The sequence below is a fragment of the Ursus arctos genome, unplaced genomic scaffold (genome assembly GCF_023065955.2).
Source record: "Ursus arctos isolate Adak ecotype North America unplaced genomic scaffold, UrsArc2.0 scaffold_27, whole genome shotgun sequence".
Taxonomy (NCBI): domain Eukaryota; kingdom Metazoa; phylum Chordata; class Mammalia; order Carnivora; family Ursidae; genus Ursus; species Ursus arctos.
This window is the reverse complement of record NW_026622952.1, coordinates 35,319,210-35,344,863: the sequence shown is the minus strand read 5'-3', so window position 1 is coordinate 35,344,863 and position 25,654 is coordinate 35,319,210. Positions and strand designations below refer to the sequence as shown.

The following is a 25,654-nucleotide window of genomic DNA, read 5'->3' as shown; positions in this document are numbered from 1 at the left end:
GATTAATAGCTGTTCTCAATGGACTTCAAGGTTTCACCCCAGGTTCCTGAGAAATATCTGACCCTTGAGATGTTACGAACTTTCCCAGTGGAGCTGGGGCCTGCAGCCTACTTCCTGATCAGAATGCCCTAGGAGAGCGGGGACAGAAACGCACTCTGAAGTCAGCTACTCATTTCAGACTGAAATGACCCCAGATTATTGCAGACACCAAGTTACTAAACTGAAGAGGCCCAGGGCAGATTGCTGGGTGGCAGCCTGGTCTGTCAGGGATAGGGGGTTTCCAGGAGCTCGGGCCTCAGTGCTCATGTCAATCTTTTCTAAGAGACTGGAACATCGGTTAGACAGCGACTGCCAAGTGCCCGACCGTAATGATTCTGATGGAAGTCTCTGAGCCTTCTTCCTCACCCTGACTGCAAGTACAATGTAGCCACGAGGCTCCAGCTGACAGGCTTACGTGCCTCTAAGTGACTCTGTGACTACAAGTTATTGTCTTAGTCCACTTGGGCCGTAACCAAATGCCAGCCTGGGGGGCTTAGACATCAGAGATTTACTTTCCCACAGTTCTGGGGGCTGGGAGACCAAGATCAAGGTGCCGGCCAGTTGGGTTTCTGGCGAGGGCCCTCCCCCTGGAGGATGGCCACCTACTCAGTGTCCTTTCCTTGAGAGAAAGACAGAAAGCAAGCTGTCTGATGTCACTTTTTATAAGACACTAATCCAATCAGATCAGATCTCATTTGACCTCAATTACGTCCTTAGAGGCTCCATTTCCAAATACAGCTACACTGGGGGCTTCAACATATGAATCGGGGGAGACGCAAACATTCAGTCCCTCATAGTTGTGTCGCTCAAGTGGAGGAACTGACCAATTTTAAATCCCCATTCTTAAAGATCCATTGAGAAAACGGACATGACCGCTCTTGGTAGAGCAGAATGGCCTGGACAAGTTGCTCATTCTGTGATGACTGGTGATGACGATCGACCGTCAGGATGACGTTTTCTCTCTTCTACTGCAAACACCCATTTCCTCCTGTCCAACTTTTTAAGTGTGCTTCCCAATCAACGCCTTTTGTACGCTGCTTGTCGTCTGCCACCTGTGCCCTCAAATGACTCCCAGAACAGCCTTCCCCGGACCCAAACTACCCGATCGTGCTGCCAGACATCCTCTGCCTCGTGCTCTGCCCTCCTTCCCCTCTGCTTCATGCTCGGGGGCTGCAGCCAGAAGGGTGAGTTGGAGAGAGAAAAGGCAGCGCTCTGGAGTCAGGACCACACTCCCCTTTTGTTACCTGGCCACGCCTCCAGATGGCGCTGTCCCGCACATTGACGCTCCGGGCCCAGAGAGTTCATTTCCGTGTAATTGTGGAAAGCCTCCAATTGCCCAGATAACTTTATTCAATTCCCTCTCAGTCTTATCTGATAAGGAGGTGTGGCCTATTTTCCTCTCTTCTCAGAAGTTTTTGTGTGCTATGTCCAAGTACTATATTTAAGGAGTTCTTCCCTGAAGGACTCTGCAAGTGTCACCAAGTACAGTGTGGAGGGCCTTGGGCATCATCTCTCCATTATCTGGATCTATCTTACATTCTGTCTCTAGTTGAAAACATCCAGGCAAAAATAGTCTAAATCTAAGTGTCAAGAGCCCAGCGTGAGTCCCCTCGCTTACCTGAATTTTCATGGAAGGGACTGTGAGACTATTTTCGTAGGTTTTGAAGAGATACCTTTGGGGCTTTCATTATCTGCCATGTATTAAATGGATTCCTTCCCTCTGTTGAGGGTTGTATGTGACACTGTAGAGGAATGATCTGTGTTCAGCCCAAGTCGCTTAACTATCCAGGTAAAGTACCGTACCCAAGCGCCGTGCCCACCGTAGAGAATGTTAGTTGAATGACTACGTGACGATCTGAGGCTGCCATCCGCTGCCGCATTTGTGCTCTTGCTCATACTGACTGAGTTCAGGACTCAGACACTGGGATGAGCTCTGAAGAAGAATCCCAGCAGACAGGAACTGCTGGCTACTCGTGGGAAGCTGTCTGGCGTTCCGGGAGGAAGTCTGGTTCTTCTGTGAATGCAGGTCGTACCCTGTGGACGCTGCTGCAGGGGCGTAGGCTTTCAGCACACACAGCCCGTGGATACGTTTGCCTCTACTTGGACCACTGCAGTCCAAACAGACAGCAAGGCCATTCAAACCTTCAAGGCTAGCTGTGTCTACACAAACACCTACTTGGTTACATAAGCAGTACAATTCAGTCGTGGGAATAAGATTTTTCGAAACATAAAAAACTCAGGAAGGGAGACAAAAAGAGCAACTTTACAGCAGAGAAACCTGGCAAATGCTGCTTTAGCCGAGTGACCAAGGTCAAGATCAACAGTCATGTATTATGTTGAGACGTACCCTTAACATGATGTGATGAAAATGGCACATTTGTGACCTTCCTTTCAAAAACCTACAACCTCAGACTAATCATGAGAAAAATATCAAATAGATTCCAATAATGGGAAATCCTACCCTAGGCCTGACCCATACGCCTCAAAACTGTCAAGATCATCAAAAAACAAGGACAGTCATGGGGCATCTGGGTGGCTCAGTCGTGAAGCGTCTGCCTTCGGCTCGGGTCATGATCCCAGGGTCCTGGGATCAAGCCCTGCATCAGGCTCCCGGCTCAGCGGGAAGCCTGCTTCTCCCTCTCCCACTCCCCCTGCTTGTGTTGTGTCTCTCACTGTCTCTCTCTGTCAAATAAATTTAAAAAATCTCAACAAAACAAAACAAAGACAGTCAGAAGCTGCCACAGTCAACAGGAGCTCAAGGAGACAAGACATCTGAACAAAGTGAGATCCCGGATGGGATCCCAGAACAGAAAGAGGATATTAGGTAAAAACGCAGGAAATCTGAATAAACTATGGACTTTAGTTAGTAATAATGCATTGATATTGTTCATTGATTATGATAAAGATACCATACTAAGGTAAGATGTTAATAATAAGGGAAATTGTGTGACACACATAGCATATTCCTATATACTTGGTACTAACCATTTGTATAATCTGCTTCACTTTCCTGTCAATCTAGAACTATTCTAAAATAAAGTCTATTAATAATAATAATAAAGCATATTTAAGGCAGTGGAGCTGGTTTGTCAAGGTGAAGGAATGCATCAAGAATAAATAAAATACTTTTTTTTATTTGTTGTTCCTCAATGGACCTTGAAGGCATTATGCTAAGAGAAGTAAGTCAGACAGGGAAAGACAAATACTGTATGACCTCATTTATACGTGGAATCGAAAAAAGAAAAAAAAAAATAAGCATACAAACTCACAGATACAGAGAATAGATTAGATTGGTGGTTGCCAGAAAAGGGGAACAAGCGGGGTGGGCAAAATGGGTGATGGGGTCAAAGGGTACAAACTTCCAGTTATAAGATAAATAAGTCCTGGGGATGGGATGTACAGCATGGCGGGAGAAAAAAGGAATAAATAAAATATCACCACCATACTCTTCACCAGGGAAACTGGGTGAACACTTAATAATCCTATTAAGTTTAAGGTTTCTTATTTTATGTAATGTGTAAAATGGTGCTTTAAAATCATAAACGAAGAAGTCAGACACAAAGGTCCCATACTGTATGATTCCATTCACCCCTAATTTCCAAAGTGGGTAAGTCCACCAATAAAGAAAGCAGATCAGGGGCGCCTGGGTGGCGCAGTCGTTGGGCGTCTGCCTTCAGCTCAGGGCATGATCCCGGCGTTATGGGATCGAGCCCCACATCAGGCTCTTCTGCTATGAGCCTGCTTCTTCCTCTCCCACTCCCCCTGCCTGTGTTCCCTCGCTGGCTGTCTCTCTCTGTGTCAAATGAATAAATAAAATCTTTAAAAAAAAAAAAAAAAGAAAGCAGATCAGTGGTCACCAGGGGCCATGGGGACGAAGGAAAGGGGAGTGACTGCTGAGAGGCCTGGGCTTCCTTCTATGGTGATGAAAATGTTTTGGAACTAGACAGCGGCACTGTGAGTGTACTGAACCATAAGATGGTCCATTTTATGTTAGGTGAATTTTACCTCCATCAAAAATAATTCATGATGATAAAATAATTTAATAATTATGAAATAAAAAATTTTAAAGAAAATTAATATGATACTAGAATAGTGATACACGTAAATACTCTGCTTTCTGTTTATCTGCTATTTATTCTTTGTCGGAATGTTAATTTAGGACTACTGTAAAACTGTAAATGACCAGCTAGATTATAAGTCATTTGCATGTGGGAAGAAGTCAGGAAGCAATTCCTAAGTCTAAAAGGGGGTCTGAGCCCAGAACCAGGTTTGTGTCCGCGGATGTCGTCAGCCAGAGGACCCGCCCGACATCCAGCCTAGCCCCGGCTCCACCCTTCAGTGATGGGGAGTCTTCAGCAGTAACGTGAAGTTCCTGGTGCTCACTGTCTTTGTAAACAGAGAAAAGAGAGCCAGGGAGGAAATTCCGAGTGTTCTCAAGCAAAACGAGCATGCCTTGCCGGTGTGTGTGAATGTCGGCAGGGGTGAGGGAGCGGAGCGGGAGAGCTGGTGCAGGGGTGACCGCCGGCACTCACCCGCCTCTGGCCGTGGCCTCCCGTCACCCTGGCCGGGGAGCCACATCCTGCTGTGGGTGACGTTTGCAGGGCAGCAGCGCTCAGCCTACGACAGCAGGGCCTGGGGCGTGGCAGGTTTCTAAAGGACCAGCGGGGATCGAATTTAACCTGGTGCCGGGTTTCCGGGGCTCTCCTGCCCTTTCCAGCAGCCTCTCCCGAGGAAGGCAAGAGCTCTGCTGCCGCAGCCCTGCTTGGACAACTAAAGACTGCAGCGTGGGAAGGGCGTAGGGGAGAGGGATGGGCGCTGGAGAGCCTGCAGGTGCACCGCTCCCTGCTCCTCGGCGCCTGTTCCTGCCCAGCTGATCTGGGTGACGGTGGACGGACCCCAGCGTGAAGGTCACTCCACACCTGACAGGCCCGCCGCCAGACTGCGGCAGGAGGGAGCTGTGCTTCCCACGCGGGTACTCGCCTGCCCCACGGGACCATTCCAGGGGAGGCGCCCAACACGACAGTTGCTGCCTCCCAGACTCTCTTCCATCCTAACACGTCACTAACCCATCGGTCCCGGAGGTAGAAAGCAAAGCAACGCCTCCCCACGAGTGGCCTGAGTGGCCGCGATTACCTGACTCAGAGCTCCCCCTTCTGTCACTCCGTCTAAGCACCGGCGCTGCCATCGCCGAAGCAAGCCTTCAGGTTCAGGTTCAGGTCAAGAGGCAGAAATGCAGACTCTCCAGCGCCTTCCACAGTGACAAGAGATAACAGAAAGCATGGCAGAAACGGAGTCTGGCACCTACACAGAAACCAAGGGAGCAGTATTTATAACTCACCTTCTGCAATGTGCCTCGGAGGCTCGTAAAACAGGCACACGTGACAAGCCGCTAGGTACTATTCTAGACTTAAAATGGCAATGAGTTACAGTCAGATATCATGGAAGTTAGAAAATGTCAGCCCTTTAAAGTAATGATAATAAAAAAAAACTTGAACATTCAGCATACCTTTCTCCTAACGTAAGATAGCATAACAGGGTGGCATCTTTTAAATATGGCTTTCCAGACATTTGTTCATTCATTCATTCAACAAACGTTTGTCACATGTTTAAGCTGTGCAGGATTAAGGAGGTGGTGGGAATACAGAGATAAGGGTCTCCCTGCTGCCCGAGAGCGACTCAGCCAGGCAACACAGAACCGAGGAACTGCGGCTGACTGTGAAGTGCCCTACTACGGGATACAGTCCCGATGCTACGAGAACACAAAGGGGAAGGAGTCCTCCCTTAGGGGTTAGGGAGGAGAAGGGACCCCGCTGCTGAGCCTGGAAGAACCTGACCATGCACAACAGGGGAGGCTGAGGCAGCCCCCAGGCCCTGGGAATAGGAATACCAGACCACAGGAGGACCCCCACGGAGCCAGTCCCAGGAACCTCAGGGAGCTCTGTGGGATCGCCTGCAGACTGGAGTCTTCAGAGTCCCAAGAGTAGTGTGGCACTCGCATGATAGAGTGAGACTCGGTTCTGACCCAACCCCACCACCGGTTAACCGCCCCACCCCCACACACCCTCAACCCCCAACTGCACACACATTTTGGCGTCACTGCTGTACCTCTTAGAATCTGAGAGGTCTCAACAGGACTCAAAGGTCCCCAGGTCCAGCAGTCAGCAAATAAGACAGCTTCCCAGGGGCCAGCTAACATCTAGAGGAAAACTCCACCCACCTCTTCCAGGTCTTCCAGCTTCACTTGGAGGACCTTCTCTGCGCTTTTCGAACTCCGCTCCTTCGGTCAGTACCATACCTCCCATGACAACGTGCTTACTGGGAAACACTGAAGTGAGAAAAAGAGGGACAGTGTAGAGAGTCTCATTTTTTATGAAGTGAAATAAATTCAATTTAAAAATGTGCCCTCAGTCTTGACAGCACGTTTCCCCTTCTGAGAAAAGGTAGGCAGTGTTGTGTGTCCTTTATTTTGTAACGTGACCATAATATGGAGAACAGGATTTTTTTAAATGCCTTTTCGTGACAAAATTATAATTTGGGTATTTGTGCCAAGCTTTGTTTTTATTTTGGATTGTCATTAGTTGGTGAAATCTCAAGTCTGGGGAGCATTACAGTGGTTGTCTGGAACTAGAGTCATGGACTATCTCTCCACGTTCTCTCCTTCCTTGGTCAATAGTAGGCGAGGCCTCCGACTAAGTTGTGAGGTACTTGGACTATTTCTCAATTTCCCCTCCATCCTTGGTCAATAGTAGACGAGGCCTCCGACTAAGTCGTGAGGTACCTGAGATGCGTTCTCACAGAGGTTGGCTAGGACAGCAAAGGCTCCACCATAGTACCAGTGTAAGCCTAAAATCGCAAAGGCTTAAGGCAAAACCAAACTTACTTCTTACTGGCATTACACCTCCAACGTGGGTCAGCAGGGGGCTCTACTCCACGGGATCACCCAGGGCTCCAGGGCTGATGGGAGGCGCCGCCACTTTGTAGCTGCAAGTGGGAAACGCGTGGCCTCCGAAGACGCCATGGAACATGAGGAGAGGCCTGGAGAGTCACACGGCGGCTGTGATGGCCAGGCCTAGAAGTGGCAAATTTTGTTTCTAGCCACATCTCCTTAGTCAGCCATGGAGGCCCAGCCTAAAACGAGAGGATTTTCAGTACACACTAAATGTTTCTGTCGAACTGAGTCTGTAGTGGGAAAAAGAAGCTGAACAAGTAAATAAGAACAAGACTGCAAAGCCTTTTGACTTCCAGGTGAAGGGGTTACGACCCTGCCCTAGAGGCATCAGAGGACCAAGGGAAAGACCAATGTTTAGAGTGTTGCTTTAAAGAATTTAAGCTAATCCCAGCACGAAAGACAGACTCCAAGAGGCCCAAGAGTGAGGAAGACCAGTTTAGAGGGTGTTGTGACAGTCCTGACATTTGTAATAAGAGCTGTGTGTCGTACAAGGAGAGTGAAAAGTAGAGCTGAACATTACATTTTCTGTAGAAGATTAATTACATGGAACGTCAGGATTGGAAATCCAGAGTGCGGAGTCAAGAGGTGATATGTGAAACCACGAGAGCCTGCCAAGGGAGAGAGGAGAAGGTCCGCCCAGAGCGTGGCTGCCCCTTGGCAAGCAGGGCCTCATGGAGCACGAGAAGTTGGCTCCCTCCGGGGAGGTGAGGGCTGAGCAGGCAAGATTTAGATCTGGGCATTCTCTACCTCTCTCTCTTTTTAAAAAAGATTTTATTTATTTATTTGAGAGAGAGAGATAGCATGAAAGAGAGAGTGAGCACAAGCAGAGGGGAGGGGCAGAAGGAGAGGGGATCCCAGGACTCTGGGATCAGGACCTGAGCTGAAGGCAGTCGCTTAACAGACTGAGCCACTCAGATGCCCCTGGGCATTCTCTTTCTGGAAATTCCATATGCAAACTTAGGATGAGAAATAAAGGGACTGAAAACTAAAGTCAATATTTTTATTTCTGTATAAATCTGGGGCTTTCTGTATTTTCCAATTTATCTGATATGAAGATATGTTACCTTTATAATGAGATTAGAAACTCCTGTTTTTACTTTAAAAAGGAAAGAAAAAAAAGTCAAGTTAAAAGCAAGTTTCCATCTCCATCAACTGTAAAACCAATCATTCTTCCCTGAAAATCACACACATTTTAGTCCTGTGACTCCCATCCTGGCACACAACTCCTGGGAACCCAGCACCCAAGGGAATTGGATATGATGGGTTTGCATGGGTGAATACGTCACAACATACACACACAGTCATAAACACACACAGCATTGCTATGGGAAAGTCAATGATTCTGTCAGTCTTTATCAAATCACTCTCTGACCCATAAAGCGAATTAGACTTACTATTGAGAATAGAAAACATCACATTCACTGCATGGTCTGAGAAATTTTCCTTTTCTAGTCTTTCCAAACTCTCTCCTTAGGCCACCCACCTCTGATCTTTATTTCATGAAGCTACTCTTTAAATGCCAAGTGCAACATGTGAGTTATGAGGCGCAAGACAAGTGTAACCTGTTCAGAATATAAATGAACAAACAAAATTCTCTTACTGCTATAAAAAAAAAAAAGAAGCTCACAGTACGTGCCATACTGGCGGTTAAGAGCCCTGTCCACACATACAAAGGACGACGCCCTATTAAAAACACAGTGTTTTGCTTCATGTTTGACATTCTCAATCCATGGGTCATTTTGCAGTTTCCAATACCAACACCCATGATAAACATGAGTGATTTTAAAAAAGAAAAAAACAGAACAGATCAGCATAGTGGTGAAAAATACTGACTTCTGAAGTAATCAGATCGGAAAGCGAAACCTGGTTCTGTCACTCAGTCAGGAGTGACTTTGGGCAAGTCACAGAGTTCTCCATGCCTGTTTCCTAACCTGTGAAACACCAACAACGCCCCCCACTGTATGGGTCTCCTGCAATTACTGAAAAAAGATAAGCATGTTAAGTACTTAGCCCCATGCCTCACACATAGTGGGCCCTTCACTATTGAGGAGCCCTCCTCAAGAATTTCCTTGTAGATGAGAAAGTGAAGCCCAAAAGTTTCAGTGACAGGACAGGACTCAGCGCAGCAAAGCTACCCCTATGCGGCTCTGATTCCCTGAGGCTCCTGAGGCTTGCTGGTAGGTAAGCTCTTTCCTGCTGCAAAGAGATTCCATCAGTCTTGGGCATGGGCAGTGGGGATGCACAGTGAACCTGGAGAGACCACGGCACCAAGAGCAGCAGCACGGCCAAGACTTCAGCCAACCCTGACAGAGAAGTCAAGGAGCAAGACAGTTCTAGAGATGCCATCATCAGCCCTCTGGTGGCACGTGCCCATTGCTCCAGACACTAGGGCTCTGTCATACGGGGGATTCAGCCGTTCCAAGGCCACGGAACGTGGCCAAGGCTTATCCAAGGCTTCTTACTTATCCAAGGCTTCCACTACCTAGGGCTCTGCTCACTGCCTTTGCTCTGCTTCTCTAAGCTTCCCAGAAGGGACCACAGACATGGCAAGCACCAAAGGCATCTTACATGTAACTAAAGCACACTCTTTATCTGAGAATCAGTCTCTCTGTTTCACAGTGGTGGTGGTGCAGAAGCATGGCTAAAATGTTTCTGAAGCTACTGATCTTCAGTGAAAGTTGGAAATATTCAGATCCATAACACAGGAATACAAAGGATTGTAAGAAACTACTATGAACAGTTAGTTATAGGACAACAAATTGGGGAACCTAGAAGAAATGGATAAATTCCTAGAAACATACAACTTACCAAGACTGAATCATAAAGAAATAGAAATTCATAACAGGCCAATTACTAGTAAGGAGATTAAATCAGTCATCAAAAACCTCCCAACAAACAAAAGTCCAGGGTCAGATGGTTTCACTGGTGAATTCTACAAAGCAGTTATAATACCAATCCTTCTCAAACTCTTCCAAAATACAGAAGAGGAAGGAATACTTCCAAATTCATTTTATGAGGCATTACCTTGATATAAAAACTAGACAAGAACATTACAAGAACAGAAAATTGCTGGCCACATCCCTGATGAACACAGATGCAAAATTTTTCAACAAAATATTTCAAACTGAACTCAATGATACATTAAAAGGATCATAGACTATGATCAAGTGGGATTTATTTCAGAGATGCCACTGAGATGTTTCAACATCTACAAATCAGTTAATGTGATAAAAGCACACTAACAAAACAAAAGATAAAAACCATAGGACCATCTCAATGGATGCAGAAAAAGTATGTCACAAAATTCAACATCCTTTCATGAAAAAAACGAGGTACCTCAGCATAATAAAGGCCATATATGCAAGCCCATAGTTAAAACCATACTCCACGATGAAATATTGAAAACTTTCCTGTAAGATCAAAAACAAGACCAGGGTGCCTGCTCTCACCGCTTGTATTCCCCACAGCACTAGTAAGTTAGCCAGAGTAATTAGCTAAGAAAAGAAATAATCCAAATCAGAAAGGAAGAAGTAAGATTGTCTCTATTTGCAGATGACATGATATTACATATAGAAAAATCTAAAGACTCCTTCAAAAAACTGTTAGAACTGACAAATGATTTCAGCAAAGTTGCAGGACACAAAATTAATACACAAAAACCAGTTCCATTTCTATATACCAACAATGAACTATTAGAGAAATTAAGAAAACAATCCCATTTACAATAACATCAATAAGAATATAATACTTAGGAATAAATGTAACCAAGGAGGTAAAAGACGTGTACACTGAAAACTAAAAACACTGATGAAAGAAATTAAAGGGGACACAAATAAATGGAAATATATTCTGTGTTCATGGATTAAAAAATTTAATATTGTTGAGATGTTCATACTGCCAAAAGCAATCTATGGGTCCAATGCAATCCCTATAAAAATTCTAACAGCATTTTTCACAGAAGTTTTTTAAAAATCCTGAAATCTGTATGGAACCACTGAAGACCCCAAATTAGCAAAGCAATCTTCTGAAAGAATAAGCTACAGGCAGCACATTTTCTAATCTCAAACAATATTACAAAGCCGTGGTAATCAAAACATGCGGTGTTGGCATAAAAACAGACACATAAATTAACGGAGCAGTATAGAAAGCTCAGAAATAAATCCATGCATATATGGTCAATCAATTTTCAACAGGACAGCCATGAATATACAGTGGGGAAAAGATGGTCTGTTCAGTAAGTGGACAGCTACATGCAAAAGAATGAAGCCGGATGCTTATCTTACACCATACACAAAAATCAACTCAAAATGGGTTAAAGACTTTAACACAAGACCAGAAACTGTAAAACTCCTACAAAAAAACCCCCCAAAAAACAGAGAGTAAGCTCCTTGATGTTGGTCTTGGCAATGATTTTTTTTTTTCTTGACATGAAAAGCAAAGTCAACAAAAGCAAAAATAAACAATTGGGACTACATCAAACTAAAAAGCTTCACAACAAAAAAAACCATTGACAAAATGAAAAGGCAGCCTATGGAATGGGAGGAAATAATTGCAAATCATCTATCTCATAAGGTGTTAATCTCCAAAATATACAAGGAACCCATATAACTTAATGCAAAAAGAAAATAAATAAATAAGCAACCCAATTAAAAAACGGGAAAAGAACCTAAATGGACATTTTCCTGAAGACATACAAATGGCAAAAAAATACATGTGAAGGTGCTTAACATCACCACCTCAGGGAAATGCCAATCGAAACCAGGATAAGGTTATCACCTCACACCAGTTAGGACATCTATTATCGAAAAGACAAAAAAGTATAAATGCTGGTGAGGATATCCTTGTACATTTGGTGAGAATGTAAATTGGTATAGTCATTATGGAAGTTCCTCAAGAAATTAAAAACAGAACTGCCATATGATCCAACAATCCCACTTCTGGATTGTCCAAAGGAAAGGACCACATTATCTAGAAGAGACATCTGTCCTCCTATGTTCATAGCAGCATTAGTCACAATATCCAAGGAATGGAAACAACCCAAGTGTATGTGGACAGATGAATAAAGAAAATCCTGTCCTTTGCAAAACCATGGATGAATCTGGAGGCTATTATAAGTGAAATCAGCCAGGGGCGCCTGGGTGGCACAGCGGTTAAGCGTCTGCCTTCGGCTCAGGGCGTGATCCTGGCGTTATGGGATCGAGCCCCACATCAGGCTCTTCCACTATGAGCCTGCTTCTTCCTCTCCCACTCCCCCTGCTTGTGTTCCCTCTCTCGCTGGCTGTCTCTATCTCTGTCGAATAAATAAAATCCTTTAAAAAAAAATAAGTGAAATCAGCCAGAGAAAGAATATTACCACATGGTATCACTAAAATGTTGAATCTGAAAGAAGAAAGAGATAAAGAGAGAGGAAGGAAGGAAGGAAGGAAGGATGGAAGGAAGGAAGGAAAAAGGAAAGAAAGAAAAAAGAAAGAAAGAAAAAAGAGAAAGAGAGAGGGGCAGGCTAATTCTTAGGGGAAAAGCGGTTTCCAGGGGCTGGGTGTGGGGCAAATAGGGAGAAGGTGGTAAAAGGGTACAAACCTTCAGTTGTTACATGAATAACGTTTGAAGATCTAGTGTATGGCGTGGTGATTATAGTTGACAACACTACACTATATAATTGAAATTTCCTAAGAGTGTAGAATTAAAATGTTCTCACCAAGAAAAGGGGGGTGTGCCCGCATGTACATATGTGCGGTGATGGATGCATTCATTCACTCAGTGGGGGGAATCCTCTCACAACGCACACGTACGTTAAATCATCACACTGTACACTTTCTCTTACAATTTTGTCAATTATACCTCAATACAGTTGGAAAAAATATTCAGATCTTTATTTATTCTTCTATTTGAGAACATTAATTTGGGGTATTCTGAAGTTGGCCACTGTCTTCTCTGATCTCATAGTAAGCAATTGATTAAGCAGTTGATCAGAAGAAGAGTAACGAACTAATCTACTTCGAATTCTGTCGAAGGGCACCTGGGTGGCTCAGTTGGTTGGGCACCGATTCTTTTTTTTTTTTTTAAGATTTTATTTATTTATTTGAAGTGAGAGAGAGTACAAGCAGGGGGAGCAGCAGGGAGAGGGAGAAGCAGGCTCCCACTGAGCAGAGCGCCCGATTTGGGGCTCAATCCCAGGACCCTGGCTCGTGACCTGAGCCAAAGGCAGACACTTGATGGGCTGAGCCGCCCAGGGGCCCCAACATCCAATTCTTGATGTCGGCTCAGGTCATGATCTCAGGATCATGGGATCAAGCCCCGCATCGGGCTCTGCACTCAGCAGGGTTCTGCTTGATATTCTGTCCTTCTCCCTTGGTCCCTCCCCCTGCTCGTGTTCACTCTCTCTCTCTAAAAATAAATATAATAAATAAATCTTTTTAAAAAATTGCATCTAAAATAAACCATTCATGGGGCGCCTGGGTGGCTCAGTCAGTTAAGCGTCTGTCTTTGGCTCAGGTCATGATCCCGGGGTCCTGGGATGGAGCCTGCTTCTCCCTCTCCTTCTGCTCCCCCTACCCTGTTCATGCTTGCTCCCTTGCTCTCTCTTTCGTGTTCTTTCTCTCAAATAAATAAAACCTTTTCTAAAAAATAAATTAAATAAACCATTCGCTGATTTTTTTTAACAATAAAAAAAGGTGATGGACTGAAAATTTCTGAAACATAAAATAATAGTAACTATATGATTCTAGGAAGCGAGCAATACCACTTAGGAATTCTGGAAGTTTTCCATTCTCCCAGTCTTCACTGGTCCCTGATTTCCTTTGACTATTTCCAAAAGGTATTTGATTTTTTTCAGTTTAAGTGTATACTCAATGTAAACTTTTATTGAATAAAGTGAGTTAGAGAGCATCTCTAATCCGATTAAAATCCATAAGGGCCATCTCAGAAGGCAGGAACTGGGGCGTGATTTACTAAGGAAACACGTAATCAACTGTCTGGCGTCTGGACTGGAGGAAGACTGTGACCCAAACCCGGGCAGGAGCTCAAGGAGTATTTTTAGGAGCGTGACTTGGCCAAGGAGTGAACGCACAGACCAGAACTCAGAAAAAGGGGTAAGGCCGAGTCACCAGGTATTGGCAAGGTGACGAGGCACAACCCAAGCCGCAAGGCGGGGATGACTGGCAGAGAGGTAGTCAGGAGGGGTGCACGGGCTGCCGTCTGCGGGCCTGGGGGCCAGGCGACACTCCCTCACCCGGATGCCACCTCTCCTAAACAGTCCACTCTCCTCGGCTCTGGATTCTTTGCCCACCAGCCGATCTGCCGGCGGTCTATTTAAACGCTCAGGTGAGATTCCAACTGGAGAAGAGACAGGGGCATAAGCATTGACTATCTGGGAAGCACCGAAAAATGTTAACCGCGAAAGAACTTCAGAATCGGTACCAAGAAACCTCTATTTCCCCGTGGCGGTTTCTCTCCGTACTCCGTCCGGAGCGCCTACCGACTTCAGAAGCGGCCTTGAGCTTTGGGAAACAATTTGGAGGATGATGAACACCACAAAATCTGACTCGGAACTCTGAACCGTTCTCCTGTGAACACTTAGCGCATCAGATTTTCTCCACGACATAATCTCTCCTAAGTCAATTTAAAATCACGGTTTCTGTTCCCCTTCCAAGAGCCGTGTAAGATAAACATTTCAGCGGACAGCACCGCATAGGAGCTCCGGCTACCCTGCTTCTTGATGGAGCTGCTCCGCTGCCTCCCACCGCCTGGCCTTCTCACGGAGAACCCCCGCGGGACTGCCCTGGACAAACGGGAAGCAGATCGTGCCGCGCGGTGCGTATCCGGGAGGGGGCCGCTGAGAAAGTCGCTGCACTAGCCCCGCGCAAGACAGCAATGTTAATTACCTTGCTCCTGGCATGGAAAATACTGTAATGACCGCACAATGAGGACGTCAACTGTCTTTTTTAATCCGACACCTGCCCTGAGAAATGCTAGGAATCTATGACACTTACAATTAAATACCTAAGATTACCAAACGCAAGTTCAGACAGGGCTAATTTAGAAATTATTGTTAAGACTTACTGAGCAAAGTCATAATTTGGGAGAAAGAGAAAAAGTGTAAAACAGAAAAAGCCCCACAGAGGCACTATGTACATGGTTTCCCCGTTTGGAAGCTGAACTGAAAGTCAAAGACACTTACTTTATTTAGACTAAAACTCACAAAGGTTAAAAGACAACTGTGGTTCAGAAGAATCTACAGTACCGAGCCATTCCTAGGCAAGAGCTGCTATTTCTATGAAGGAGAAGCAGAAAAATCTAAATTTTGGATCTCCTTTCTTTCCTACGTTTTGGTAAAGAATAAAGAATTCACCTCCAATGTTTTGTGTCAAAGTGGAATTCTTGCTTGACACTCATGTTGACATTTTTCCCCACATGGAATAAAATTGAGACAGGAAAGAGTAGAAGATGAAAGTGCCAGACCACAAGGAAACCAAGATCTGTCCTAAGACATACTCAAATTCGAGAAGCCTTGGGTATATCCCAAGTCATCCTTTCTAAGAGGAAAAAAAGAAAAAGAAAAACTCAGAGAAGCACTTTTTATTCCTTATAAATTATAGGAGACACTTGGTCCTTAATACCTGACCTGGCTATGTGAAAATGCTGTGAGCTGTTTCAAGAGATTGTCCCTAGGAAATATCAGTAATCAGAATATGGGCAAATAAAGGATTTTTGGACAAGGTATGACTGATGGAAACCAAAGCTACTGGAGTAGAGGGAAGATTAATTTAAGAACATTGCATGCAACATAATGACAAACTAAAACCTGGCCAAGATCAGATAAATTTTCTTCGGGGAGGAAAAAAAAAAACCAACCTGTGCATTAAATCATAAAGTTGAGTTTTCAGTTCGGTAGCTCGTGTTTGGATAATGGCAAGTTCAGGCTCATTACAAAGGTGGGTGTGGTGCTGAAGCCTGGTTGGTGGGGGGGGCGCTTAGAACATGAAACCACTTGGCATCTGTTAACCAATGACAGCTCCATAAACGCCTAGGAAAACAAACAAGCTGAGGGAGGCATGACAGGTGTGAGAGGCCAGCCTTGTTTTTAAGAGTTTTACACGCAAAACCCCAACAAGGAAACAAAAACCTGGACCCACCTGCCCTCCAGAGAGGTCTCCTCCTCCCTCCCACCTCCTCTCCCTCCTTCTTCTTCACAGAAGGGGTAACCTGACTTGGGACAGAGGGACCCTCGAAGGTTGGAGTCCTGGCAGCCAGGCTGCTACTTCCCCACGATAAACCATTAAAATGGAGCTGCTACTTGTTTCTGACATTCCTGTGACCACTTTAAAGAGACAATCTCTCAGTTTCAATCCTCAGATTACCGGCTCAAATGTCATAAATGCAGAGCGTGCCTGGGGCGGAACTGTAAAGCAGGCCAAGTGCGTTTCTTGGGTGGCCCCAGCTGTTTTCAGGAGGTTCCCTTCCTCTCTACCTCCACATGTGTTGGGGTCTGCATGTGACACCCAGGACAGTGGTGATACACTCAGGTATGGATGTGCAGGTCTGGTGCTGGCGCCGGGGCCCCACTCTGCAGGTGCAGGTGGAAGGCTCATCTGGAGAAAGAGTCATTTTAGGAGGTCAGTCAGCAGGGGAATGAGCCCATCGTTTACCTCTGAATCTGGAATTTGGAGGGAGAGCCTCGGATAGGACAGAGAAAGGGACCCCGGTTCTCTGGGCCAGGGATCTTGCTGGATGAGGATGCTCTCTGAAGACAGGCCAAGAGCTGGAATTAAAGAACCCAGACAGGGTGACCCAGTTGGAGCCAGGTCTTTGGAGCTGGAAAGTCGATAGCTCAGCCTTTGAAAGCAGGGCTGCTCTAATGCTCCTATGCGCTTTGCTTTCTTGTCCAACTGATTCACCTTTGGACGGTGTTTGAAGGGCCCCAGCCTCCTGAAGCTGTATTAAAGGGAACACAGGGAAGGCAATGGTGTCCAGACTGGCACAAGGGCTTCGAAGTATGTACGACACACCTGTGTGGCCAGGCACAGGGGCAGAGCTCCATGAAATAAAAGAATCCCAGCAGAAGTTGAATCCTCTGTGAAGGGAGCCCAGCTATCCCTCTCGGCACAGAGAGTCTCCTTCTGCAGCCAAGACTTGATTCTGGATTAGGATTCTGATTCTTGGTTTTGGATTTTATTTTATTAGGAGAGTGGTGATCTTATATTTCAGGCTCTTTCCCCTACCTCCTCACAAAACCTGCTCATAAGAAAAGAATCCAAACTATTTATTCTGCAAACCTGTAGGGAAGGCTTACTGTGTTCCAGGCTCCAGCCAATGTTCTGGAGGTACTTTGGTCCTGCCCACAGGGAGCTGGGACTCCCACTGGTGAGTGCTACTTCCCCGAGCTAGTCCTATTCTCAGCCTTATCACTGATGCTAAATGGAAACATTTTATCCTTCCTTACGGGAATATCTGATGTCAGCAGCAGTCTGGGGTCAGTTTTCTGGACCGTTAGATCTTTGCAAGGCCAATTTTGGGCGCAGATCCCGGCTGACCGTACTCTTGTTCAGTGCTCTACAACACTGATCAAATGATGTACTTTGCACATGACCACGTGTCTTGATCCGTTTCCCTGTAATTAACAGGCAGAAACTTGACGCAACACGACTGTCAGGCTCTTAACTGCACTAAGTTCAATCTCCTAACAACTGTTTTAACACTATCTTGCCCACTAACAAACTGACACAGTGCACACAACAGACTGGGGGTAATAAATTATATTAAATTACAATGACTTCCCTAGACTTTGGTAAAATAAATATGCTAATAAAGTCTTATTCTGAAAGACTGAGCCAAAAAATAATTGTGTCCCTCCAGCACTCCCTCTGAAAGGCAACACCCAGACAGGAAGAAAAGGCAGAATTTGAAAATAAAACACAAAGGTCTCGTCACCATAGATACGCATCGAGAACCAGGATATCCCATCCTCCTGTGAGGAAAGTCTCAGCCACCCTGTCTTTCGTGGAAGCCTTCCCATGCAGCCCAGCACCAGGGCCATCTCAGCCTTGGGCTCAGTGCCCAGGCTACTGATATTTCTGGGCTTACAAAACCTGCCAAACTATAGGAAAAATTCACTGCCTTAAAAATACAAAAAGAAAACATTATAACTGAAAGGAATTCAGGTTCAATTATATCTCTATTGTGTTAGTTGCTAATACAATGCGGAGTAGCGCAGACCGGGGGGCTTAGCGCCGAGGGGCATTTGTCTCGCAGCTCTGGAGGCTGGGCGTCCGAAATGAAGTTGTCCGCAGGGCTGGCTTCTCCTGAGGCCTCTCTCCTGGGCTTGCAGATGGTCGTCTTTTCCCTGGGCCTCCACAACCATTTTCTCTGTGTGTGTGTGTGTCCTGGCCTCTTCTTTTCATAAGGACACCAACCACATGGGATTACAGCCCATCCATATAATCTCATTTTACCTCAATGACCTCTTTAAAGGCCCAGCCTCCAAAGACAGTCCCGTGCTGAGGTCCCAGGAGCGTCAACATACGAACCTTGGGGAAACACGATTCAGTCCCTAAGATTTATAAAATGTGTGATGTCCATGTGATTATTAAATTTAGAATTTATAAATGTTTTTATTTACTTGAAATCATTTGGAGGCTAAAAGTTCTTACTTTCAAGAATTCTTGGGTGTTCCCAAGGATTCTTTAAAAATCACGCCCAACTGTAAATTAGATCAATTACTTTAGGGAAGTATTCACAGCAGCAATTTGAATTTCTAGCCCACTCCGCTCTTCTAAACTCTCCCTCGTGAAATCTGCCTGCCTGTCTGACACTTGGATGTCTGCGTGACATCTGAGCCTCAGCGGTACAAGCCACTCATACCTGCTCGGCATGCAACGTCCCCTCGTCCTGATGGCAGTCAAAAACCAGGGAGTCCAATTCTGGATCCTGAATTTTTCTCTGAACCCAAATCTGATACATAAGGAAATCCTGCCAGCTCCAACGTCAAAATACATTGACATCCGCACATCTGTCACCACCTCCGCTGTGTTGGTGCGAGTCACCGCTGTCTCCTGCCTGAGTACGGCTTTGGTCTCTTGGCGGTCTCTCCGCCCCTACCCTTGACCTCCATGGTCTACTCTCAAAACAGCAGCCAGAGCCGTCCAGGCAAATGTAAGTCAGGCCGTGTCAAAGCCCGTAATGCTCTTCCATTTCACTCAGGGTGGAAGCCAAGGCCCCAAACGAAGCCCCACAGCCCACCGTGTTCTGGCTTCCTGCTCCCTCTTGGAGCTCATCGCAGCGCACGCTGCCCCCTGCCCAGTCACAAGGGCCTCCTTGCTGTCTCTCCATGCTGGGGAGCTCTTGCCGTGGCAATTCCCTCTGCTGGGAACAGCCTTCCCCTACACGGAGCAGGCAGGCCCCCTGACCCCCTTCCGGTCCTAGCTCAGCTCTAACCTTCATTACAAGACTGATTGTGACCACCAGATAGCAACCAGGCACCTGTCACCATCCCCTCCCTGAGCACCCCAGACCTTCCTCTTCCCGCCTCTAACCCGCCACCTGCTTATTATGCTTCCTGCCCCCAGCTGCCTGCTCCCCGCTCCAGGTAGCCTCCATGTTTGTTCACGAACGTCTCCCCCTTACCTGGGCTCAAGTGGGCCACACAGTTAGCGCCCAATAAATGTTGAACGAATGAGGAGATCGGTGAATGGAAGTACAAAATTCTCTTCAACAATACATCGAAAAGTGGTAGGATATGGAGGAATTCATGTTTTTTAAATAAAATATGTTTTTTACAAATCCTTACAAACTAGCGTACCATTTTCTGATTGCTAAGATAACCCTTCACCTTCTTCCTATTTCTCCACCTAAGTAAGTCCAGGGTTCATGTCTCTTCCTCAGGATCAGGTATTTTCTGGACAATTTTGAAAAGAAAACAACTTTCCACAAACGCATCCTTCTGGAGCCAGACAGCCTGGATTTGTACCCTGGCTTCATTTCCCTCATGTGCACAATGTAATAGTAGCTATCCCATGTGGCCATGTGAGGATTAAAGGAATTAATTAATGCAAATTCCCCAGAACAGTGCCAAGCATATTATAAGAACTATCTAAGTCTTAGTTATTTTTCTTCTCAATATTATTGTACCATGAAGACATGGTTTGTGAGATGTAACACTCTATTACTTTACGTTGGTTTTAAATTGTATTGATCAACATAACCAAAAAATAAAGCAAAAAACAAAAATCAAAATTCTGCCTATCAGCATCACACAAAATATCCAGACAGGTTTTCACCAAATGTGAAATGATCTGACTTAAATATAGACTCAGTGGCATGGTAAAAATTCGCTTTGGAAAAATGCCAAAGGAAACTTCAAAATGATAGGCAGTCTTTGTCCAGAACAGCAGACTCCAGGAGAACAAAAGTCTCGCTGAAATGAAAATTCAGAGAGACGTGCTACAAATATTAAGATGCCCCTGACACAGAAAATCAGAGACATTCTGAATAGAAGCCCTACACTGCGAGTCAGAAGGGCAAAGACTCCTACCTGCAGATTCTGAGCTGCTTTCCGGCTACTCTTCCCAGGAGTGACTCCGTGCGGGCTGATCCAGGTGAGACGGAAGGACCTGTGCAGTAATGGCGAATGCTCCTGCCAAGCAACTCCCGGGAGATCATGCGACAGGTAAAAACAAATCAGTCCCTTTAGGGGGGAAAGTGAAATGATTCATTCAACATGAAGTCCGAGGACACTTAACGGCAGACTGGGGAAGCACACGCTTTTGGGATCTAAGGTCAACTCGCAAGTAGGAGAGAGATTTATAGCAGAATTTTAAAATTATAAGTGACTTTAAAATGATCATTTTGCAGTTGAGAAAAATTAAGAAATTGAGAGGTTAAGTCCATAGCAAAAAGAAAAAAAAAAAAAGATCTGTCTCTTGAGAGACCCTATAATGTAAGGATAATAAAAGATTAAAAACACATTAACCTACAACGTCAAAGAGAGTAGAGAGGGGCTATCCGCAGATGAGTGATTTCAACAAAATTCTGTTAAGGCTGCCAGCCAGTGGAGAAGTGGTGAGGGAAGCCTGCAGGGTGGAGGAAGGAGGGTGAGGCGCTCACTCAGGGGCATTTGCCTCAAAGAGGGAGGTGGCTTGGCCCTTGGAACTCCTTAGAGACTTAGGGATTAGAGACTCCGGTGTGGCAAAAGTAGGAGTGAAACTTGAAGCTGAAAGTGGATTCTTTAAAGATAAGTAAATTAAGCAATCAATGTCCCTAGCCTATTACGTGGAATGCTATTACTGGAACATTCCAAAGCTGACAAATCAGGTTCCTTTTTTAGACAAGTGAGTCACCACCTCCACATTCTGGTTTTGGTGGACTCCCAGGACAACAGCTGCCTCCCAGCCTCATGGTCCTAAAACAAAACCTTACCCGAATCTACAAAGCTCCCAATCTACTTCTAGAATCTTACTCTTAAATATGAATGGCCAACCTGGGATTGATAAAAAGTTTGAAAAAGACAGTTCATGATAAACAGATAGAAAACATGATCCCAAAAGGAAAGGATAATGTGGGGAGTAGGAAAGAACTAAAGAAACACAAAAACTCTGGCATTCTCAAAGAAATTGAAGAATTATATAACATCTATAAAATGAAAGCAGGATGTTTTGATAAACGAATGTGTATGAAAGAAGATTTTTAAAAATCTTACAAATTAAAAATACAAGACCCAAGGGGAAATAAATCAATAGGGTCATTTGAAGAAGGATTAAGAAAATCTCCTAAAAAATGAAACTAATTGACAATGGTATGAGAGAAATAATACATGATGTCCTATGTCTAACACATAAGGGCTTCAGGAAGAAAGACTAGAGAAAATCGAGGGGTGAAAATTAGCAAAGATACAATACAGGAAAATTTATGAGTTGAAAAATAAAAATCTCCACATTTAAAGAGCCCACTTTAATAAATGAACAAATGAAAAAGACTTGTGTCCAGCACATCATAATGAAACCTCAGAATACTATGAATAATAAAAAGAATCTAATAACTCTGGAGAGAAAAATCAAGTGACATACAAAATACAAAAGACCAGAAGCTACATTCAGACAAGGGAAAAGCATATTTAAACCAGATCTAGGCAAATAATCAGCTTTCAGGTTGAATTATAGACATTTTCAGCATTACTTGAAGATACACTAAAGTTAAAGAACTGAAAAAGAAAAGGGAAGGGGAGACAGAGGTTCAGTCGAGGTGTGGAGGGAGGGAGGTTAAGAGAACTTCCATGTAGCAGAGAAATTAACCTAGCTTGGACCAGGAGAATCAGGGCTGTGAAAGAAAGTTTTTTTGGCAAATGTGGGGCACAAGAGAAGACCTAATATTTGAGAGCATTTGAAAAACTTGAGAACATAATAAAGGAAAGCAATGTAAAATAATAACTAGAAACTCTAGGATAAACAAAAGGCCTTGTATAAAAAGAAATCTCATATGTGCCTTTGTGACTATGAAAATTGTGGTAAAAAGCACATAACATAAAATTCACCATTTTAACCACAATACATTGGCATTTGGTATATTCACACTGTTGTACATGCCATCACCTCAATCTACGGCTGACCCTGGAACAACATGGGTTTGAACTGCATGGGTCCACTTATATGTGGATTGTTTTCAATACAGAACAGTACTGTAAATGTATTTTCTCTTCCTTATGTTCTTAATAATATTTTCTTTTTGCTAGCTTACTTTATCATAAGAATACGGTATAAATACCTATCACATAAAATACGTGCTAAACTACTGTTAACGTTACTGGTAAGGCTTCAGGTCAGCAGTAGAGTATTAGTAGTTAAGTTTTGGGAGAGTCAAAAGTTATACATGACTTTTCAACTGTGTGGGGGATCAATGCCCTTAACCCTTGCATTGTTCAAGGGTCAACTGTAGAAATAGAAAACCCCATACCCATTAAGTAGTCACCCCAACTCCCATCCTTCTAGTCCCTGGCAACCACTTTTCTGCTTTCCGTCTCTATGGATTTGCCTATTCTGGATAGTTCATATAAATGGAATCATACACTCTATGGTTTTTTATGTATGACTTCTTCCACTTAGCATAATGTTTTCAAAGTTCATCCACTTTGTACCATGTATTGATACTTCATTTCTTTTTATGGCTGAACAGTATTCCATTGTAGGGAAACATGGTTATCTGTTTACCACTTGATGGTCATTTGGGCTGTTTCCACTCTTTGGCTCTTGTGAAGAGTGTGGCTATAAACATTCATGTCCAAGTATCTATTTGAGTCCCTGCTTTCAATTGTTTGGGGTATATACCTAGGAATGGAATTGCTAGATGATAATGGTAATTCTAGGTTTAACTTTTTTGAGTATATACCAAGACATTTTTCAGAGTGGTAGCACCATTTTCTATTCCCACCTACAAAGGACAAGTGTTCCAATTTCTCCACAACCTTACCAACACTTGTTATTTTACATTTTTAAAATAATTCACATTCATTCTAATGAATTTGAAGTAATATCTCATTGTGGTTTTGATTTTTGTTTTCCTAATGACAAGTGATGTTGAGCATCTTTTTCATGCACTTATTGGACACTGGTACATCTTCTTTAGAAAAAATGTCTATTCCAGTTGTCTGTCCATCTTTGAACTGCATCGTTTGGATTTCTGTTATTGTTAAGTTATAGGAGTTCTTTATATATTGTGCATATTAATCTTTTTCATATACATGATTTGCAAGTATTTTCTCCAATTCTGAGGGTTATCTTTTCACATTATTAATACTGTTCTTTGGTGCACAATAGTTTTTAATGTTGATGAAGTCCAATTTACCTATTTTTTTCTTTTGTTATTTGTTCTTTTGCTGTCATATCCAAGAAATCATTGCCAAATCCAATGTGATGAAGATTTCCCCCTATGTTTTCTTCTAAGAGTTCTATAGTTTTAGCTCTTATGTTTAGGTCTTTGACCCATTTTCAGTTAATTTTTTTGTAACTTTATTTAATTTGGGGGGAGAGGGGAGAGAGAAAGAGAGAAAGGACAGAGAGAGAATCTTAAAAAGGGTCCATGCCCTGTGTGGAACCCAACACTGGGCTCCATCTCACAACTCTAAGATCATGACCTGAGCCAAAATCAAGAGTCAGATGCTTAACTAACTAAGCCACCCAGGAGCCCTGAGTTAATTTTTGTATCTGGTGTTGGGTAAGGGTCCCATTTCATTCTTTTGCATTTGGATATATATTTGTCCCAACATCATTTGTTGAAAATATTCTTTCCTCCATTAAATAGATATGGGGCCCTTGCCAAAAGTCAATTGACTATAGATGTATGGATTTATTTCGAGAATCTCACTTCTGTTCTATGGATCTACGTCAATTCTTATGCCAACACCAAACTTTTCTGATTACTGTAGTTTTGCAGTAAATTTTGAAGTCACAATGTGTGAGTCCTCTAACTTTGTTCTTTTTCAATATTGTTTTTTTTTTCAAGATCTCTTGTCATTTTATATAAATTTTAGGATCAGCTTTTCCATTTCTGAAAAAATGGGGAGGGGTTCATTGTGATTTTGATAGGGATTGTTTTGAATCTTTTCATGTTCCCTTGAGAAGAATGTATATGTTGCTGTTGTTGGGTAGAATGTTCTGTATATGTCTGTTAAGTTAGCTGGTTTATAGTGTTGCTCGAGTGACTCTGTGACTGTAATCTATTTGTAATGAACAATAAGTACATAGTCACAACACTAAAAACACTTGCACAGGTGAACTCCAGACCGGCCAGAAGCCTGAGCCTGCTGATCAATCCTCCTGGGAAATTCTACAAGAGACAAGCAGCAAGTGTAGGCAAATAACTGACCACAGATGAGTGAAGCAAAGTTATAGCAAAAGATTAAATAACAGACAATAGAAACAGAGTTGGGAGTTGTATACATCAAAATCCCCTCCAGCAATAGTTACCGAAAGAACATTAAGTAGAGCTGAGAGAAACCCACTCATCCAAAACTCAAAATTACATAGCTTACTCTCTATTTGAGGATGAATAAACAGAAAATAACCAACAGAGTTTCTATGGAAAATAAGTGTAGAACACAAGGGATAGAATGTAATTTTAATGATGCAGGAGAAAGAATTTATTACAACCAGAAAAATAACTGGCATTCATGATAGAAGAATAAACAGGAAGAGTTAGACAAAATAAAGACTTGACAACTCGATAAGCTGCAAGACCCACAGCTGAAAATAAAGTGGAAATGAACAGATTCAAAGCCATCATTTCAAAATTATAATTACAACTATAGAATTAAAATCTGAATTGGAGTCAGTAAAGAGCCCTATTTTGCTAACACGGCTCTATCCTGACCTACTTGTTTCCATTTCTTCCTCAGCACACAGCAACATCTCCTGTTCTCCCCTGCAGGTAGACATGGCCTCATGACTGAGTTCTGGCCAGTAAAACATACAGTGAAGAGATACACACCACTTCCAGGTCAGGCCCAGAGAGACATCCTCCACACGCTCTCTTTCTTTACTTGCCAATCAGATGCGGAGGATCTAGCAGAGAACTCTTGAGATCCTAGCAGGAGTGCAGCTAGAAGATGAAAGGAGGCCTAAATCCCTAAATCACTACTTGTGAAAAACTTTCTCTCCATTCATAAGCACATTTTTTTTTTTAGTG

The 25,654-nt window shown here is 43.8% G+C and overlaps 1 long non-coding RNA gene across 1 annotated transcript; it reads right to left on the bottom strand.

Moving 5' to 3' along the window:
- Positions 1-3,045: 3,045 nt before the first annotated feature.
- On the bottom strand, positions 3,046-21,154 carry LOC123001550 (uncharacterized). The gene is made up of 4 exons (XR_006410554.3): positions 20,514-21,154; positions 6,920-7,167; positions 6,257-6,364; positions 3,046-5,340 (listed from the first exon to the last, which is right to left on the bottom strand). It is a non-coding gene; the product is annotated as an uncharacterized LOC123001550 (long non-coding RNA).
- Between the last annotated feature and the right edge of the window lie 4,500 nt (positions 21,155-25,654).